This window comes from Chinchilla lanigera, unplaced genomic scaffold (genome assembly GCF_000276665.1).
Source record: "Chinchilla lanigera isolate Chin_1 unplaced genomic scaffold, ChiLan1.0 scaffold00046, whole genome shotgun sequence".
In the NCBI taxonomy this organism is placed as follows: domain Eukaryota; kingdom Metazoa; phylum Chordata; class Mammalia; order Rodentia; family Chinchillidae; genus Chinchilla; species Chinchilla lanigera.
Genome location: NW_004955447.1, coordinates 3073861 through 3082005, shown reverse-complemented (window position 1 = coordinate 3082005; position 8145 = coordinate 3073861).

Here is an 8145-nt window from a genome sequence, read left to right as displayed (position 1 = left end):
GTAAATGCCCGGGATGGAAGTTTTCCTTTTTGATTTCCCTTAGAAATCAAAAGCTAATGACATCTTGGAATGCTTCGCCATATATCCATTTTTTTTTTTCCTTTTTAAATAGTGATTTTTACTTCCTTTGCTCTGGAAATCGCTTTCCTGGTAGGTGAGTTTCTTTCTGGATAGGCATTCTCTGTAAATAATGACAATGTAGTTGAGAAAAATCTGCAGAAGTTTCTCTCACACTTTTGTCCCCATCATTTTATGTGCAAATACAGTAAAATGGAAAATATGCCGTTAGTAGAAAGGGAGAAAATTATACTTTTCAATTGCCAGAAAAATCTTGATTTCCGTGATTTGACCTCTTTTTTTGTAAATTAAGTTGACCTCACTGAAATTTTGCAAGGACTTTAGAAAAATGTGTAAAAAGCACTTTAAATACCATTATATACCCCTGCCTCGTTTGATGGCGGTGACAATCAGCCCTTAGGTTAAGGCTGAATCGCACTGGAGATGTCTTTTTTCCCCCTAAGTAGTTTGTCCCAGCTTAGGCTGTGCTGCCCTCGCCTGGGTGATGCCTGGTACTGCTTACCAGACCTAACAAATTCATTTTATTCAAATTTACATAACTTCACTGGTGAAGTTAATATACTTGTTCATATTAGCTTATTATTTTACATAAATACACAGCATACATACATTTATAGAATAAAGTCTATGTACTTGTACACATAGCTACAAAAAAAGATGAGCACTTATACCTTATTTAGTAGAAAATTTTTTAAAACTTGTGTAACCCATAATTTCCTAGATATTTAGCAAGAAAAGCTTTTCCAGGTTAAATTAGTGTTATTTATAATTTTTAAAATAATTATATGAGAGCACTAAAAGTTTAAGTAGATTTCATTAGCAACATAAAGAATCCATTACCATGTTGCTTAAAATAATTTCAAATAGTTAACCCAGGTCTGCTCTGGCTGAGAAGATTACAGTGCACTATCAGATTATACTGCCTGTCATGTGCAATTTCCTTATTACTTTGGTTCAAACTATAAAGACAGAGTCTTTTTTTATTTGAAGTTTAATTATTTTTTGTTATTTTTATGAAATGTTGTTATGGAGGATAGTTTTGAAATAACATTTCATGTTATTACATAATATTTTATTTTCATAATTCCAACAGGCAGAATAAATAAAATATGCAATTATAAGAAAAAAATTAATGGCTTTGTTAGTGAGTTTGGCGCACTGAAGCTTTTTCTAGTTTTTGAATAAAAAGTCAAATATTACATTTACTGTAAAATAAAGATTACCGTGTGATATTTGTTTTTCCTTTCATATGTTTCCTTTCATTTGTTTTTCCTTTCCTCAACTAAGAGACAAAGCAGAGAGGAAACATCTGAAGATCTCGTGGATGTCCTCAAGAAGGGGATCTCTCCCTCCAAAGCATAAACTCCTCCCCACCCCCTTCCTGCCCTCCATGCCAGAAGCTGCCTCAAGCAAGGTTACTGTTTTCTCTCCTCATACGGTACTGTTCTTTGTTTCATTTTTGTGGTTAAAAAGATACATATGGTTCAGGATGGATTACCCTACTTCTCATTGAACCTTATGGGAAAATTTGATTTGGTTTCCAACCAAAATTAGTTCACAACCACGTTTGTAGGCATCGGAACGGACTATCCTTATTTACACTACACCTTATGGGAAAATTTGACTTGGCTCATGACCAATTCGGTTCTCAACCAGAATCATGGAATGAATCAAGTTCATAAACTGAGGTACCGTAAGTGTTCAGAACACAGGCATATATGCTATGCAGGAGTAATTACCTCAGGCATCATCCGGAGCCTGCCTCTGTCCACTGTATCTCAGGACTAGGTTTCCACCCTGGTTGTAAGAAACATTTTGATGCCCTGGATGGGTCCATTCTTATCTGTGTCTCCCTTGTGAGTAAAACTTAGCTCTATTTGACCCAAAGATCTGAGATAATATATAATGAAGCCACTACTCACTAGGATATCACTTGATATCTTTTCTCATTCCCATTTAAAAGGAGCAGGTACTTCATATCTCTGGTATGTAGTAGACTCTAACTGCTAATAAGGAAAACCTCAAAGCGACATGTAGCTTTGCAGAAAGGGAGTAATCAAGACAGAGGAAAAGTAACACAATAGCATATGAGAATAAGAGGGAAAGGGTAGGGAACAGAAATAAAGGGAAGAAATAAAGAGGAACTGTGACTAGGTTAGTTCACCTAAGCACTTTTCATTTTTCTCTTCCACAGACATTTACCCTCAGATTCACAGTTTATTTCCTCTGTCTCTTATATGAGAAACCCGTGTGTGTGTGTGTGTGTGTGTGTGTGTGTGTGTGTGTGTTAATCAATAATCACCTGTTTGGAAGATGAGTCAGAATGATGAAATATCAATTATTAGGACTTCAAAAATATTTTCCTGACATTAAGGAAGTTGAAGGCAGTGGTCTACTTCCACTTACGATATCATGCTCCTTTAATAATTATACTAACCATAAGCCAAGATACTCAGTGATTCCAGAGTGACTTCACGAAATTACACGGAGAACACAGGACATCTCAGGAAGGCACATTCACCTACGTTACTCAGTGAATGTCCCCAGTCCTACATTTTGCAGAGTCCGATTTGCAATACTGTGATGATTCAGCAAATTTTACTTGTGTAAGAATTTATATTTTTCTTTTGCTTTGTGGAATTCATTCACTGTCCCACTCAGGTGGGAATTTACACACTACAAAGACAAGAAGTACTGTTTCATTATGTGCCATTATTATTATAGCAGGAGTAGTTGTATTTTCTTCTACAAATATTTCCACTATACCATTTTCTAACAAATTTCTCCTTATACTTATTAATCATAGACCTGAAGAAAAATAGTCTTGGATGCATTCCTAACATAAAGGTACATCAATTTAATAATTTTTTTGATATTACTAGCATTGTAGTAACTTTAATAACCTCAGTATGGGCCCTTTCCTGTGCTTCCTAGTATGAAATTCTTTTATTTGTTGCAAACAATTCTTTTGGTTGGGAAGATTAAACCTTCAAAGTAAGAATTCCATTCATCCTAAGCAAAGCTGCCCCATACTGCCTGTCATTTACAATCGTAATTTAGTTGCATGCTTGGATTCATAATTGCTAATTATATATTTTATACATAATTTTCAGAATCATTTTTCTGTCTAGCCTAGATAGTTCTCTGCATAAGAAGACAGAACCAAACAATCCCATTGTCACTTTTCTCTTTCTTCCTTTGATGCTTGGTGAGCTCCATCCCTGGATGACCATTATAGGCAACATTTTAATAGGAAAAAAATTTGTCTTCAGAAAATAGAAGAATTTGTCTAGAGCTTCAGTGTTGTGGTATTCTCTCTTGGGTCAGTCATCAAAAACCTCAAAGAAGAGAAGACCAAGCTCATTGCATCCACTCTTGGCCAGATGCCACAGAAGGGCAGTACAACCTTGGACCCCAGTCAACAGCACTGTAGTAACTGGAGACAGAATGTGGCCAACAGCCCTCCTCCCTCATGGGTGTTGCAACTCACACACAGACAAAAACATGCCAAGTTGAAGTTGAAGAAGCTTTCATAACATTCCAATAGTGTATTTAAGCACACTGACCATGTCCTACCATATCTTGACTATAGGAATGTATATTTTAGCCATTTACTTTAAATAGAATACAGGTGAAAATGTTAAGCCATCTGAATTATTTTGGTTTTTTTTTGTTGTTGTTGTTGTTGTTGTTGTTGTTTTTTTTGGTTTTTCTCCGGTACTGGGAACCGAACTCACGACCTTACGCTTGCCAGGCAGGCGCTTTGCCACTGAGCTAAATCCCCAGCCCCCATCTGAATTATTTTGGTAAGCTCATTATTCCCCAAAATTCTGAAAATAAGAGAACTCTGTCATGTAGAAAAAGAGAGAAATTATATGTGGAGTAAAAGCAAATCATGTTCATAAATATACTTCAAGTTTCTGAGTTTTATTAAGTTTATATCAAAGTGTAGTTGATTTAGAGTAGCTGTCTAGATTCACTTATTTTTCTATGGAACATTCTAGAGAAAAATTCTAATATATTTGTCAAACAATAAATTTTCCAATTTATAATATTCATTTAACTTTCATGTTATCATGGTAATTTTATATTTCTACACTCTAAGTACTCCTCATGAAATATCCTGGGGTTCTTTCTAAGAATATACTGGTTAAACCACATGAATTATATTTAGGCATATTAAAAGTTTGGAGTTTTGTTTTTGTATCTGTTGCTTAAAGTTTAGTCTTGTAGTATTTAATCTGAAAATTGCCTTATCTCTCCAAAAGAAAAGAATATGTAAAATCTCATATTTTAATGAGATTAGCAAAATGCTTCATTGAAAAGTGAAATATAGGAAAATCCTTTGTCCAATTCTCCCTGAGAAAAATGAATGAAAAGTCAACAGGATGAGAGAAGAAAGTAAAAATAAACAACCAAGAGAGAAAGGATGGGAGAGAAGAAGGGAAGAAGATAAAGAGGCAGTTGCTGAGGGAGAAAGGGAGGGAAAAAGGACAACAAAGTGGTAGGAAGGGGAGTAAATACAGTCTTCTAAAGAAATCTAAACCAATTACCTAAAAGCATTACATTTGGTACATGGTAGGATGACCAAATAGATGGTAATAAATGAATTTATACAGCAGTTATATTTTTCTTAATGATTTTTAATTTCTATATTCTAGTTTATTAAGCTATTCTCATTTATTTTTATTTCTTCACTTATAGTGTCACTTCTAAAAGTTTTAAGTGACAAATATCAAAATAATAACATACTTAGAAATATCAAAATAATAGTATTGAGTTTCATGGAATATAAGTACCACCTTTTTAAAAAATAAATATTCCATGGTGGGAGTCCCCCTTTTTGGAGATCAGCATGACAACATCACTCACATGAAGGCCAGAGGAGCAGCCGTGGAGGTGAACATGCACACATTGACAAGTGCAGACCTGCTGGGTGCCTTGACAGCAGTCATCAATGACCCTTTGTAAGTACTGCTGCGTGTGACGGCTGACTTGTCCTTATGTTATCTACTGTACTACAAAATATTCAGTATCATAATTTTGTAATTCATGGTCAAATAACCAAATATAAACAACATAAAAACATTTATATCATTTCCTAAATGCTGAAGTTATTTCTTGAAATTGCAAAATATATTATGATTCTTAGGTTATTTTTCTGCATAGTCTGTTTAACTTCATAACTAACATTTAAGGAATAAAACATTTAGTAGGTACAAAATGGAAATGATAATATTCCCAATACTGACCATTCAAACATAACAGCTACTCCTTTTCTAAATATCTTCCCAAAAGTGTTAAAGACATCATACCACAGTGTTATGGTTTGTGTCTGCATGTCCCCGCAAATCCTCATGCAGTCATGGGGTGGTCTTCTAGATTTTTGATTGATCCATGGTCCAATGCTGGGATTATGGGTGTGAGAATCATTCAAGAACAGTGGGAAATGAGAGGTGACGTGTCTGCAGTACTTGTTGAGAAGTTGATAGTTATATCACTGTATAATTTTTCACAATAAACAGAGAAGACAGCTGTTTGGTTCATCCATTGCATTAACAGTGAACAAAGTAACAGTAAACAGTGTAAACAGTAAAGTTTATAAAAGAACAAGAATGAGTCTACGTCAGGATTCCCATCTCAAACTTAGAATATTTAGACTCTTCCAGTTTTTCATTTTATCTGTTCAAATCCTGTGTTGAAAAACTGTTTTAGACTCTAATATCTATAATTATTAGTGAATTAGTGAATAATTTCCAATTATTAGTGAAGGAAATAATTTTTTGCCACTTTTTATTTATTCATTTTTATATCTACACAGAAATTTGCTTATGTCCTGTAGTTCACTTACATATTAATGTACTATTAATTTTCCTCTAATCATATAAAAAGTATGCCATAAGATTACAAGAATTCACTATGACCAGCCAGTGAAGCCCCTGGACCGAGCAGTCTTCTGGGTCGAGTTTGTCAAGCAGCGCGAAGGGCTCAAGCACCTGCGGCCACTTGCCCAGAACCTCACTGGTTCTGGCCTGCTCTTTGGATGTGACTGGGTTTCTGCTGACTTGGGGGTGATCATTATTTTCTTTTTAATAAAATGCTGCTTCTTTTGCTATCAAAGATTTTTTAAGACAGGACAGAGGATGAGTAGAGCTGTGTGAGAACTAAATAACAGCTATGATATGCAAGAGTGTCTCATGTAATTAGATCAGTGTGGATGAAGGCGCAGCAAGTCTCTCTCATGCTTTACATAACTTTTCCCTTCCAATTCTGAAACTTCAGTTTGTTGATTTGAGAGGCGCCAGAAGACTGAGTTTTGTAATACACATTTTTTAAAGCATCTACTTCAATAAAATACAATCAAATGGACAATATGTGCATCTATTCGAAGTAAATTAAAGCCAGATGTTTGGTACAAGTGGCAAGACAGATTTTATGCCAACTACTGAAATTAGGGAAAGAAATTTTAATGTAAACTGAGGTCAAGCCTTAGAAGTCAAAAGATGACTACAGTAATTTACAATACAGAATGTGAAAATAGGTTTTAGACCTTGTAAGTTTTCAAAGGACAAAGACCTGTATTATTCTCTCTGGACCTCTGGGGACAGGAGGTTTTCTCTGAGAAAACCTGAGTTCTCAGGCCTTTTCCTAAGAAGAGACATCTGCCTCCCAACAGACCATTTGAAATTCTAGGTATCATCTAACAACAGGCTCCCATCACGTGCATCTTATGCCTGAATATATTTTGATTATGTAACAGCATGGTCAATACCCAAGATAACTGCTGCTGAAATTTTCCCTGATTGCTGGCACAGGGAAACTTTCTAACCAGAGTTGCACTCTGCCTTCCTCACCCTGAGTTCTTTCCACTGGTACCTACTACACTGCACACTCTACTGTGTGTGCCTGCTTAGACTTTGGGATAGATGCAGCCTTGGAGCATTTGATTTGCAACAGCAGTTTTGCCTTGAGCATAGTTGTGCATATGTTCAATAGCAGCAGGATCTTTTGCCTAAAGGTCATATCAACAAGTGTCAAATTACATCTAAAGTTACAATTCCCAAAATAAACCTGGGTAAAGGACTCTGGGCTGTGTTTCTCCTTGGTAGTGGGCAGACAATCAGGAGGAAATGTCCTCTGTTCTTTTCACTTCACTTTAATCTAGCCTGTTTTGTTCTTTTCACTCCAACCTACTGTGGTCTGCTCTGTTCTTAATTAATTTTTATCAAACAAACCATTTACAAAACTTTCCCATTAACCTCAGTTACTTCCTCTGAGGATCTTGAAATCTGAGTATTTCATTTAGCAGCAATCATCACAACACTCCTCCTCATATACAGAAAAAAGTAGAAAAATCTATTCCAAATATAGGATATGGAAGAGATATGCAGAAGCAATTATTTTGTTAGTTTTCTTCAGATGCACCCTGAGACCATAATGTTCAGTGAAATAAATGGGACAGAAGCTTAAACAGCACATGAGTTTTCTTATGAGAATTCTAAAATACAAAATACAAGCAAAAAGCAAACTAAAAGATATATAACAGAAAACAGGTAGACAGCTCTTTCACAAATGGAAATGGAATTGGGAAATGGAGGGAGAGGGACTGTGAAATGCTGTGTATATGCACCAAGTTTAGGGCTGGGGATATAGCTCAGTGGCACAAGAGTCTGCCCAGAAAGTGCAAGGTCCTGAGTTCGATTCCCAGTACCTACAAAAAAAAAAAGAAAAGAAAAAAGTGTCTGAATATATGCACCAAGTTTCTATGAAGAATGTGATCATCATGTACTAAAAATATCTAGTTATATATATGCAGATATAGACATCAAGATATAAGGTGGGAGGGGGAGGCAGGAGGAGTTTAAAAAGAATTAAGAAGGGCCATGCACATGTGCCAACGCCCTACGATGAACGTAATCGTTACGTACTACTAACATGCTCCAATCAAAAAATTTTTTACAAAAGAATCTATGTGAGCAAAAGCAAAAAAAATTAGTCTTTTCTTCTTTTTTTTCCAAAGTAGTTACACCTTTATTGTACTGGGTTTCAGCAAGCAGACAACACAGC